At 43.9% G+C, this 12,229-nt stretch overlaps 1 long non-coding RNA gene across 3 annotated transcripts in view; it reads left to right on the plus strand.

The window, feature by feature from the left end:
• The window catches only part of LOC146404227 (uncharacterized), a 335,728-nt gene that overhangs the window by 216,108 nt on the left and 107,391 nt on the right, over positions 1-12,229 (plus strand). For 2 of the 3 annotated variants that reach the window (XR_014844673.1, XR_014844674.1), the window contains exon 1: positions 9,609-9,821. The exons of the other annotated variant lie outside the window; for it this stretch is intronic. This is a non-coding gene — a long non-coding RNA (uncharacterized LOC146404227). Of the gene's footprint in view, positions 1-9,608; positions 9,822-12,229 lie in introns of those variants that run through there. 3 annotated transcript variants of the gene reach the window in all.

Genomic DNA, 12,229 nt, shown 5'->3' on the forward strand with positions numbered 1-12,229 from the left:
ACAAAGAACAATTCTGGAATCTCAGCATAGGATTTTCCTTCTGTGGCTAAACGGCTGAGCGACACTGGAAATATTTAGGTTCTTTTTCTGCTTCATCTGAGTTGCAAAGGATCTTTTTGAAACCTAGAGGTTGCATTCTCTATAAGCAGGAACTTTAGCAGGTTAATCAGACATCATTTTCCAGGCTAGTCCAGAAGTTGCATCATTAAGAAATAGGTGTTGTAGTTATTGATTATGTAACAAAAGAGAGAACAAGGGAAATTAAAAATCTTGTTTAAATGGCATAAAGCTTAATGAGTTCTGAGATGTTCTCTTTAGCCCCATTTCCCATGGAAGTTTTTTGTTTTGTTTTGTTTTGTTTTGTTTGTTTGTTTTTCTTTTTCTTTTTTTTTTGATCTTTTTGCCTTTTCTAGGGCTGCTCCTGTGGCATATGGAGGTACCCGGGCTAGGGGTCTAATCAGAGCTGTAGCCACCAGCCTATGCCAGAGTCCCAGCAACTTGGGATCCGAGCCGCATCTGCAACCTACACCACAGCTCACGGCAATGCCGGATCCTTAACCCACTGAGCAAGGCCAGGGATCGAACCTGCAACCTCCCAGTTCCTAGTCAGATTCGCTAACCACTGAGCCATGATGGGAACTCCCCCATGGGAATTGTTTTAATGCCTAGAGGGTGTTCCTCAAAGTGCTGAGGGAGACGGCCTGTCTTCAGATCATGTGGCAAGCAAGCAAAGCAAGAAGGGTCTGCATCTTTGAATAAAACATTGTGTGCTACATGCACATCTGCATTTGCTCTTCTTCAGAAGGCTTCTGGGGAGCTGGCTGAGGACAGAAAGCAATGTGGCTATTCTTTCCATTTCAAATTGTCAGCTTATTCTGCATCGTTTACATACATGTTTCTCAAATGAGTTGAAAAGTCAGAAATGCCTTTTTTTCAGAGAGCAAAGGAAAATTATAGGATATAAAAATATCTTAATATAATACTGCTTTCGATGAGCTCTCTGGATTATAAAGGGGTTTCCCTCCTATTCAGTGTAAAGGAGTATGGTTTTATCTTTTGGGCCAGCATCCTGGTCCAGCAGGCATGCCCCTTTCTCACAAATGGCCTTCCGCTTTCCCCACGTTGCCTGCATTCAGTGTCGACTGCATCCAGTGCTGCCTACGTTCAGTTACCGTCTCGGTGGCAGGTGTGCCTCCTGGTGAGGGAAACGAACGTGAACTTCAGAACCTGAAGCTCAGGGTCCCCGCGGCCACCTTTGTGTCTCATTAGTCATGAGGGTTTTGGCCAGGGACTGAACATCTCCACACCTTGGTTCTCTCATTTGAAGAGCAAGGACAGAGTCAGCTGACTGCTGTGAAAATTAAAGAAGATGCTTGGCCATGCTAACTCCTGCCGCCCTTTCCCATCGGTTGGTTAAACATACCACCCTTTACCAAAAAATACCACTGTCGTGCCCACATGGAATGAGCTCCTATCACCCCACCCCACCCCAGTCTTTTTTTTTTTTTTTTTTTTTTTTATGTAACAGCCCTCTGCTACTGTTCTATTTTACTGTTCCAGTTACTGTTATTTTGCTTGCAGAAATAACCTTCACCTACTGTCATCAGGTGTGATGGATCCAGGCTTAAGAAAATCGCATACCTAGTTCCTTTTGCTGCAGTGTTGGGTCCAGATGATCTGATTTGGTCTTTCAGCCAAAGCTGCAGGCAGGCAAGTTCGTATTGGCCCCAAAGCGTCTTTTCTCTCTGGGCCTCTTGACCAGGAAGTCCATGGAGAGAAACAGAGCCAAGGTCTGGCCTCAGTGACTTTATTCGAGCTCATCAACCCAGTATGCCCAAAGCTAAACCCAGGGTGCCCTGGATTTTCTTTCATCAAATGAAACAAGAAATGATGTTTTGCTTTAGCAGGTTTGAAACTGACACTTTCAACTGAAAGGGTTTGGATGACACCTCCAAGGTGGAGGTCAGCTGTGGGGATGGGGAGCAAAATCTAAGTTTGGGTATGATCATTTTTCACTTGCAAATCTTTTTTTCCCCACGTGGTCCATATATTGCATTAATTCTTTAGTGCATTTAGGGCAAAATAATAGAGGTCATTATTTAAAAGTTTTCTGGTATTGTAGGTATGTACAATACCATATGTAGTTCTTATAAGCCCCCATGGTTGGGCATCGTGAAGAAGGAAACAACCCAGAGAGCATCACCTGAAGCATGCAAAAATAATTATGAAAAATTTATGCATTTCCACCAGAAGAGGGCACTGTAGCTGTCTGAGTGTGGCACTTAGAGAAAGAAATGCCCCTTTGGGAACCCAGGAAAACACCTTCCTTAAGGGACAGACAAAAGAAAGTCAAGATAAAAGCTGCCTGCAAAGGGGAGGTGGTTAACAAAAATGATCATGAGAATAAATAAGAACACGTTGACTAAAATTCCACCATGGACTTGTTGAAGGATCCTGGCAGACCACCCGGAGGCATCCTTTGCTTGGAAGGCCTCAGTGAGAGGGCACAGCTCTGTGCATAGTGGACACACAGTTAATAGAATTTGTATCCAAGAGGTCTTATAAGCCAAGTTAGTAATGTGGAGAGGCTTAGATAAATTTATTGTTGTGAGGTAGTCGTTTTTGGAAGGATAGAGGATGACTTGGGAGCACTGTCTAGTGTTTAATGTCCACAGAGCGTCTGAGGGGAGCGAAGACTGCGATGACTCATGGAGCCAGAGTCTGGCGCAGCCTCTTTGAATCCGTGTGATCTTGAGCCCACTTGTCAATATGGGGTCATAATACTGCTACCTGACGTCATTGTAGGAAGCTCAAAATAGATCATTATTTTAGGGCCCTTGAAAGACACTGAAGTAAGTTGCAAAGAATGTTTTAGTACAAGTAAAAGGCTGCGCTTATGATTGTCTGTAAGCTCCCTAGGTCCACGGTCATCCCACTTCTTCGTCTTATCTTGTTGATGGATCAGCATTGTCTGGCAAGGATACTGACTGTGAAACAACTCATTTCGTCACCAGCATACTCCCACTGGGCTCTGCACTGTCCCTTCTTGTCTCTTCTATCCCTGAATGTTGGAGGTGCACCAGAGTTGAGTCCCCTTCTCCTTTCAGTCAGCTCTGGCTTCCTGTGGACCCTTTCACCCAACCAGTGGCTAATATTGTCTATATACTAGTAACACCCCAGTTGATCTCTCCGGATGGGAGAGCCCTACATCCAGCTTCAATGAACATGTAACAGGTACCTTATATTTACCACGTCCAAAGGAGGGCTCCTGCTATTTCCCTCCACATGTGTCCTCCTGAAACATCCTCATGGAATTAAGCCCTTTTCAGTCTTCCCGTTTCTCAATACAAGATCTCGGCATCCCCTTGAGGAATCTCTTCCTCTCTTCTCTCACATCCAGTTTATCCTGTCAGTCTTGAAACTGCATCCAGAATTTGACCACTTGTCTCCACTCTTACTTTCTCCACTCTGGTGCAAACCACAGCCACTCACCTAGATTATGAACTGCTACCTAACTGTCACTGGGCTTCTGCCGTTGTCTGTTTACCCAGGCAAAGTGATCTGACAGAGGTCAGTCTTTCCTCTCCTTTTTTCAGAATCCTCCAGTGGCTCTCATCTCAGAGGAAGAGTCAGAATTTCATGATCTGCCCATGATCTAAAAAATCATGGTATATATACACAATGGAATACTACTCAGCCATAAAAAAGAACAAAATAGTGCCATTTGCAGCAACAGGGATGGAACTAGATAGAGACTCTCATGCTAAGTGAAGTAAGTCAGGAAGACAAAGGCAAATAGCATATGATATCATTTATATCTGGAATATAATATATGGCACAAATGACCCTTTCCACAGAAAAATAACTCATGGACTTGGAGAACAGACTTGTGGTTTCCAAGGGAGAGGGAGGGAGATGGACTGGGAGTCTGGGGTTAATAGATGCAAACTATCACATTGGGAATGGAAAAGCACTGAGATCCTGCTGTATAGCACAGGGAACGGTATCTAGTCACTTGTGAAGAAACATGATGAGGATAATGTGAGAAAAAAATAAATATATATGACTGGATCACTTTGCTGTACAGCAGAAATTGACAAAACACTGTAAGTCAACTACAATGGAAAAAATAAAAATAAAAAACCTGGTAAATAAAAAATTGTGTTCATCTACCTACCATGTTGCTCACTCTACTCCAGCCACACTGGCATCCGTGCTGTTCCTCTACTGAACAGGCACATTCCTGCCTCTGGACCTTTGCATTTGCTGTTTCTGCTGCCTCAGTGCCCTTCCCTCAGGTATCCACACGGCCAGCTCCTTCACTAACATTAGGTTTTTATTGGAAAATGTCCCCAGGGAGGCCTTCTCTAACCTATCTGGAGTTTTATTCTTCCACGCAATACTTATCCCCTTTTACTGATTTATGTTTTTTGTTTATTTAAGGGTACTCATTTTTATTTCCAAAGAATTCCAGGCTCCAGAGGATAGTGGAGAAATAGGGTCTCTGGTAGCAAGTTTTCCAGATGATGGACTTACCAAGGTGAATCCATGAGCTTCTGCCAATGACTTGGCTGGGCACTGAATAGCCCTGTCACTGTCTGGGGATCTTCAAACTCAAGAACCAGCCCCATGAGACTTAGAGGGCCTTGTCTTCTGTCCTCACATCTCCAAAGGGCTGTCAGAGAAAGAAGAACACAGAAGTACAGCCACTGTGGAGGCAAACTAGGACCAGTGGGAGGAGCTATAGGCAGACCGAGGCTGACTTAGCCTATGGAAGATAGGCTCACATACTGGCTCCCTTGATTAGAACACGGTGCCCCATCTCAGCAAGAGAGCAGAGACCAGAAGACTGACTGTCTGGCAGGAACTCCGTACACTAGATTTATGCCAGGTCTGGACTCCTGACCTCCATAGTCCCTTTTAGCCCTAGAATCTAAATTGATACCAGTGAGCAGGGATGCCTGGGTTAATCTGAGAGACCAGTGGATCAACAAAGGGTTTGGCTCAGAACTTCTGAGCCAGAGTCATTCTCCAAGCTCAGCTTCTCTTTGTGCTGCGGGCCGTGACACCTTTGGTCTTCTGGAAGGACCTGCCATTCCCAAGATATGGGAAGCTCCTGCATATTTTGCAAATTAGATCAGGCTCAGGATTTAAAATGGTGGGAAGTTGCCAGAGAGCAGCCAAAGGCATCCACCATGAATTCTTACTTGGGTCGGGGGTGAGGGTTGATGCCTGTCTTTACCTTCATGCACTGGTGTGGTACGAATTAGGGGCTTTATTGACGGGGTGTGGGAAGCTGTGACAGAGCCCAGCACGCAGACTGTGAGGGTTTGGTGCAGCTGCCAGGAGATGGGGAATGAAGGGACCAGTCCCATTGGGCTCTGTTGCTTAGGACACTTTGTCCTTAGTTCTTAGGCTCAAGCATGCAGAAAGAGGTCTTAGCACCTCACAAACTGTGGGCAACCATATAGATTCCCAGATTCTTGAGCTTTTTGAACACAGTCTGTCCAGTCCTCCTGCAGATTATGTCATGAAGACTGTCTGTGATGCCATACCCTTGGCAGAACACCTGGCTTCATCTCTCTCTCTCTCTCTCTCTCTCACACCCACATATATGCAATGTAATCCAGTTAATACACATAGAAATTCACCTACAGTAAACCCTGGTAAGGGCAGAGAAGGAAGGAAGAATTGTCATCAATTAATAGAGTTCATCCCAGAGGGAGTACCATATTCATCAGGTAGGACAATATTCATTTAGCTGCTCATTAATTCAATCATTAATGAAATTATTCACAAATTTTTTTTAGTTATTTGCAATATGCTAGGCTCTAGACTCTGTGCATTCTATTCCTCAATGGTCTTTACTGTTCAGAGAAAAAAATGAGACAAACCAGAAGCCCCTGACTCAAACCACTTGATGACTTTCTAGGACCACATCCATTGTATGATACATACCCTCTAGAACAGGTGAATTGTTGGGAAAAAGCTACAGTGACTACCAAGGATCATTTTTTTTCTCATGTAATTTAGACAGAATAAAAATATTTTCCTTTTTTTTTTTTGTAAACTTAAGTCAGTTAATCTCCATTTTATCAACTATGAGAAGTTGATGAAGAAGAATTATTCATCTTCTCCCCTTATCAAGTCTTAATATTTCATTTGTTATTTATTTATATACATCCTAATCCATAATGATTTGAAATAAGGAAACACATGAAACATACATGATAATATAGAATGAAAAACACAAAAGAGAATAAAAAAGCAGATTGCATAGGAGGTCAGGATTGGGAAAAATGAAGAAATGCAGGACCTACAGATGAACGTAATTGTCACAGTTGAACAATGACTTTGGCACTGAGCTGCCTAGTGGCCAAAGTGAAAAGACAACTTGTTATCACTTGATATCTTTAGGAAACTAACCTTTACTCTTAACTAAAAATAAAAACATACATAAGGAAAAGAGAATACAAAGTATCATGTGGAAGCATGAAATTTTAGGCCAGAGAAGGCCTCGCCGGGGGACACTTTGGAGTAGGAACTTCCTGTTAGTGAGGGAGCTCCTGAGGTGTGGATGTCTGGAGGACGATGTCCAGTACCCACGGAACCTCATTTTGTGTGAGCTTCAAGCCAGTGAAAGGCACTCAAAAAGCTGGTAAGAGTTTTCTTCTCCTCTCATTTTAATTTTGACTTCCTCATTATGTTTCAGAACAAAATTGTATCAAATGGGAGTTCCCATTGTGGCGCAGTGGTTAGCGAATCTGACTAGGAACCATGAGGTTGCAGGTTCGATCCCGGCCTTGCTCAGTGGGTTAAGGATCTGCCGTTGCCGTGAGCTGTGGTATAGGTTGCAGATGTGGTTCGGATCTCGCGTTGTTGTGGCTCTGCCGTAGGCTGGTGGCTACAGCTCCATTTAGACCCCTAGCCTGGGAACCTCCATATGCCGTGGGAGTGGCCCTAGAAAAGACAAAAAGACAAAAAACAAACAAACAAACAAAAAAAACCTGTAACAGATGAAATGCTTAAACTCATTTGGACAAAATATTTTCCCAGAAACTTGGAGAAGTAAAACTGGATCAACATTTACAAATGCTTAAGAACCATCGTTGGCGTACTTGAGAGCACTCTTGGACATTATAGGACATAACACATTTTTTATTGGTTATTAATTGTCATATGAATATTTTAGTGATCAAAAGCACAGTAACTCATTCTTTCTTATTAGACAGCATATTTATATAGTTTTCATATAAGGAAGGTCAAATTAGTTTGTAGGAACAGAAGCAGTTGGGACTTTTTTTGGTAAACAATCTTCACCGTTTGGACATGTGAAAAAGAAAGAAAGAAAAAGAAAAAAGACACAGGACAGAAAGTCCAAAGAAATAATTTTTTTCCTTAAATTACTCTGTTGCAGTAACATACACACTTTCTTTGAGGCAGATTTTTTTCTTCCAACAGCCTTTGCTTGTTTTGATTTTTATCAGATATGATTTTCATTTTGCTCAAGTCTGTATGTGAGCTACATCCAAATGCAGGAAAATACAGTAAAACTGTCCCATTTGTGTTTTTAAATAAGCCCTTTGGGTAGAAAAGTATTTTGGAACCAACATTTTAAAGTAGTGATGCAAATAGGAAGGCAAGGAAAAGATTTACTCTAGGACTAACTCAGAAATCCTGAAAAACATTTTGGTGGAAAATACAGACATCTTCAGCAATTAAGCCAGTGTTTCGGGCTACCTTTAGACCTGCGTGTTCCCGAAACTTCGCCATTCTCGGCAACCACCATTTGTTCTTTCTCTGGACCCATATTTTCAAATTAAAGGGAACTCAGCTGTTAGTGCCGGGACTGAGTGAGAGAGGAGAGAAGGGGAGACAGAGGCGAGGTTTTGTGTAATCTAGGATTAAGCATCTGTTGAAAATATGGGTTCTTAGTGTGTGGCTAGATTTTTTTCTTGCAGTATCTGTTGTGGGCTATAGTGTGTCCTTCTAAAAGATAAGTTCAAGTTGTAACCCCTGGTACCTGTGAACGTGATCTTACTTGGATTAGGGTCTTTGCAGATGTATTGAAGTGGAGCGGGGGCCGTGGGGTTAAGTCCTCATCTGAGTCTGAGCGCCAGTGTCCCAGGGCAGGAGAACAGGGATGGGTGTCTCAGCTCAAGCAGAGGGAAATCGAGTTCACCCTTTCTATTTTGTTTTGTTCTATTCATCTTCCTCCCCCCTCCCCCCGCCCCAAACAGCTCAGATAATGCCCACCCACATTGCAGAGAGTAAGCTTTACTCAGTTTATTGATTCAGGTGCCAGCCCCTGCCAGAGACACCCTCATAGACACACACGGAAATAATATTTTATCAGCTTTCCAGGCCCTTAGCTCAGTCAAGTTGACACATAAAATTACCCTTCCAGAAGGCCTGGGGAGGAGAAATCTTCTGTTATTTATGACTCAACCTCCACCTTTAAATGGGCCTGTGTTCCTGGGCTATGACCTTAATAAGCGTTTCTTAGCTTTTTACCCCTTTAGGTAAAAAAGGAAGGCCAGAGACACCTTGCTCCAGGAAAATATATTTGTACCTAAGAAAATAATTGTCCTTTGAATACATATTAAATTCATATTGAAAGCGAAACAATTTTTTTTTCTTTTTTTGCTTTTTCAGGGCTGCATCCACAGCATATGGAGATTCCCAGGCCAAGGGTGGAATCAGAGCTACAGCTGCCAGCCTACACTACAGCCACAGCCACAGTAGATCCGAGCCACATCTGCAACCTACCCCACAGCTCACAGCAGCACCGGATCCTTAACCCACTGAGTGAGGCCAGAGATCAAATCCACAACTCATGGTTCCTAGCCGGATTCGTTTCCGCTGTGCCGCAGCAGGAACTCCAAATGATTACTGTGTTTTGTTTTTTTTGTTTTTTGTCTTTTGAGGGCTGCACCCGCGTCATGTAGAGGTTCCCAGGCTAGAGGTCAAGTTGGAGCTGTAGCTCCTGGCCTGCGCCAAAAATTTTCTAATAAAGACTAAAATATTTGAAGCTAATTGTTGCTGGCACCTGCTTTTCCAACCTTATCTCTGTGGTTCTTAATAGAGGGTAGAAGACAGGGAATTTTGACGTGACTCTAAGGTGGTTTTGCTTGGTGTTGATGCCTATTCCTTGGTGGAGAACCTTTGATGTCGCGGAAAGATGGACAGAATGAAATGCTTTGTGTAGGTCTTAATATTGTCTTAAACTGTATCAGAGGATAATCTGTGTCAGCTGACGTGTCCCAAACCACGCATCTAACCTGTGCTACAGGAAGGCTCCGGTCCAGGTTTCTGAATCCCAGTTGGCATGGAACTGATAGGGATGGAGGAGGCACAGGTGGTTGTAGAAGCCCCAACAGGGGATCACAGGTAAGGAGGGAAACCTGGGAGATGTTGGGAGCCCACTGAAAAGAAAGACCTCAGAACAAGGCAGGTCTGCTTAACTAGTGGAAGTGCGAGAATTGCCTCGGGTCATTGGGTGGGGGATGGGATGAGGCCTGCCTTCCAATTCAGACGGAGGGCAAGAGTTTTTAGCTGCCCTTCAGCTGATTTGAATACACACCTTACCTTACGGACACTAAGGAGGAGCTACTCCTTCTGGAAAGGAAGAGGTGGGTCTTTCCAACCCCCACGCCCCTTGGATGATAAAACTGTGGCCCACCAGCTCCTCGGGCAGAGTTTCCTTGCCTGCCTGCCTGCCTTTCTTACAAGCGTCCTCTCCTGACAAATCAGTTCCTTGCCCATCCCTTTGTCTCTCGCTGAATTCCTTCCACACGGAGCCATGAAGAACCTGACCCTTGGTGAGTCCAGATACAGGGTGGGTAACTCGAATTTAAAACTGTGGGTTCAAGTTCCAGTCTGGGTTTTGGCTTGGTTCAAGTGCCAGCACGTGGGTTCAAGTCCCAGTCTGGATTTTGGCTGTGTTTGAGTCCTGCATGTGGGTTCAAGTCCCAGTGTGTGTTCTGGCGAAGTTCAGGCCGTTAATGCTGTCCGTTTCAGAAGTGGGGGTTCTCCAGGAATGTGGGACCTTCAGTGCCCTAACTAAGAAGGCCTGAGGCAAACCAGAAAGTGTTGGTCACTGTCTCAGAGAATTTCAAACACTTGTTTAACACTAAGGTACAAAAAAAAAAAGATAATAAAAGAGGAGGAATATTCCTCCTTGAGCTTATTTTCTGTGTGCTGATCGCTTAGAGCATGTCTGTGTATGTAACGTGGCAGATTACAGGAAGATCAATTTGCGGGCAAACAATTTATAAATTACTTCATTACTCCTATCAGCATCATCTGAGATTTCTATCCGTCCGACTAAACCAAACAATAAAACAAGATAGAAGCTTTCTTTTCATGAGAACTGCCGAAGTGCTGAGCCTCTCTGCCTACTGGCAACCCACGCTTGGGTGGGAGTTTGCCGGCAGCTCCGAGTGAGTCTTTCTTTCCTGTAGATGTTGCCATTAGAATCAGGAGTGGGCGGAAACAGGATGGGGCTGGAGGGAAAACAGCTTGGCACAGACTTGGGAACAGCTCATCCTGTCTCTTCTGTCACCTCCACTGCGACCAGATTGCTCTTTCTTTAATGTAGTAACATGTCATCAACATGTTCAAGTACCAAGTGACCCCAGAACCCTGTGCCCCAATTCTTATAATGGGATTAGAGCTCCAATCCTGGTGCTCCAGGTGCAGCGATTATAACTGTCTTGTCTCTTAATTTCCCTCCAACCCAGGACGGAGGCACGGTATTTTTCTAGGCAGTTCCTTCTCCAAACACACTCCTCTTACCCTAGACCCCACCTTAGGACACGCTGCACTACCTATCACTCACCAACTGCAGCTTGCACGTCATCTCCTGGGGCCCTGATGGCCACAGATAGTCTTGACTGCAGTCTGGTTGGTCTCGTTCAATTGCTCCAGCCCTGCATTGTATCTCACCTGCTGAAGTTCCCTTCTCACCCTCCTGGTCAGAAGGAGGTCAGGTTTGTGTCAGACGAAACCCTGGCTGGGTGCACAGCTGTGGGAAACTAGAGCTCAGAAACAGGAAGTGGTGCTCTGGTGGGCGTCTGATGGTCAGGGGCTGGAGCATCCAGCCGAGGGGCTTAATGGAGAAGCAGACCCAATGTACAGAGGCAGGGGCGTCAGGGAGGTGGTGGAATTCAGATGATGGAACTGCAGACTGGAGACAGCTGGGAGGGATTTGGGGAGGCTGGTGAACAGAGACACACTGTAGCTTTTATCCTAGGATGGCTCAGATTCATGAGGCTTGTTCAGTTTTGTTAAAAAGGATGCAGTGAAATGACCACTGACTTGATCTAACAGGGAAGTCTGTTGCTGTATCCTGCATGTCCCTGACAGGTAATCTTGCTATAAGGAAACAGGAAAGTCTCCCTAACAATTAATAAAAGTATTGCAGAGACTCTTTGTAACCAGCCAGTCCTCTGGCTCCTGTCTCATCTAGATCTAGTTCTGTTATTGGCCCTTATCTAGATTGATTTTTGAGCCCATAGGGAATATCTGTTTAGATGAGTTTTTTTCTCTAAGGCTAGAGCTTGACAAATTATTTAATGATGATGCAACTAACAGAGAGAAATATTCTAAGATGATAATTGCTATGTTAGAGAAAGAAAAATTGAGACTGCCTTAGGCCAGAAAAAGCAATATTTCGAGTTTTTAGTTTTAATGTTATAAATGAAAAAAATCTGGACAGTTTTGCTAGAGTATTTTCTATCCTTGGAATAGCAGTTTCTAACTTGTTCAGAGGCAATGGCCTATGGCCATTAGGGTTTGGAAAGTATGTGTCGATCAGAAAGGTTTGTGTTTGTTTTTTACCCAAATTCCATGCCTCTCTCTATCCATGGCCTCTACTTGGCTATGCATGGCATAGGGCTGTTTCTCTGAGATGTGTGGTGTCAGGAGAGAAAGTTTGGCTGGAAGCTTTTCCCAAGTGAGTTGCTATTTCAAGAACCTTTATCTCTGCCACTTTGGAGAGAATATTCTGCTTGTGTAGTCCCTGTTATTTTGAAGAAAAAAAAAGCCTCTGGGAGTCTCTATTGCGCTAAAGGATGGCTCTTCTGCTATGACAGTTTAGTTTATCATTTAGAACTTCACTGGAAATAAAAGCACAGCTTTCTAAGGCTCTCTCTTCCAGAAACTTGTTTCATCCAAATTAAGAATACAGTCTGGAGATGCAGTTAATGTGTGTTGGCCCTTGTAGGAC

The sequence above is a fragment of the Sus scrofa genome, chromosome 4 (assembly GCF_054392235.1).
Source record: "Sus scrofa isolate SSC_HxYL_T2T_F1_AM1 chromosome 4, Sscrofa_HxYL_maternal_Yorkshire_Landrace_v2.0, whole genome shotgun sequence".
In the NCBI taxonomy this organism is placed as follows: Eukaryota; Metazoa; Chordata; class Mammalia; order Artiodactyla; family Suidae; genus Sus; species Sus scrofa.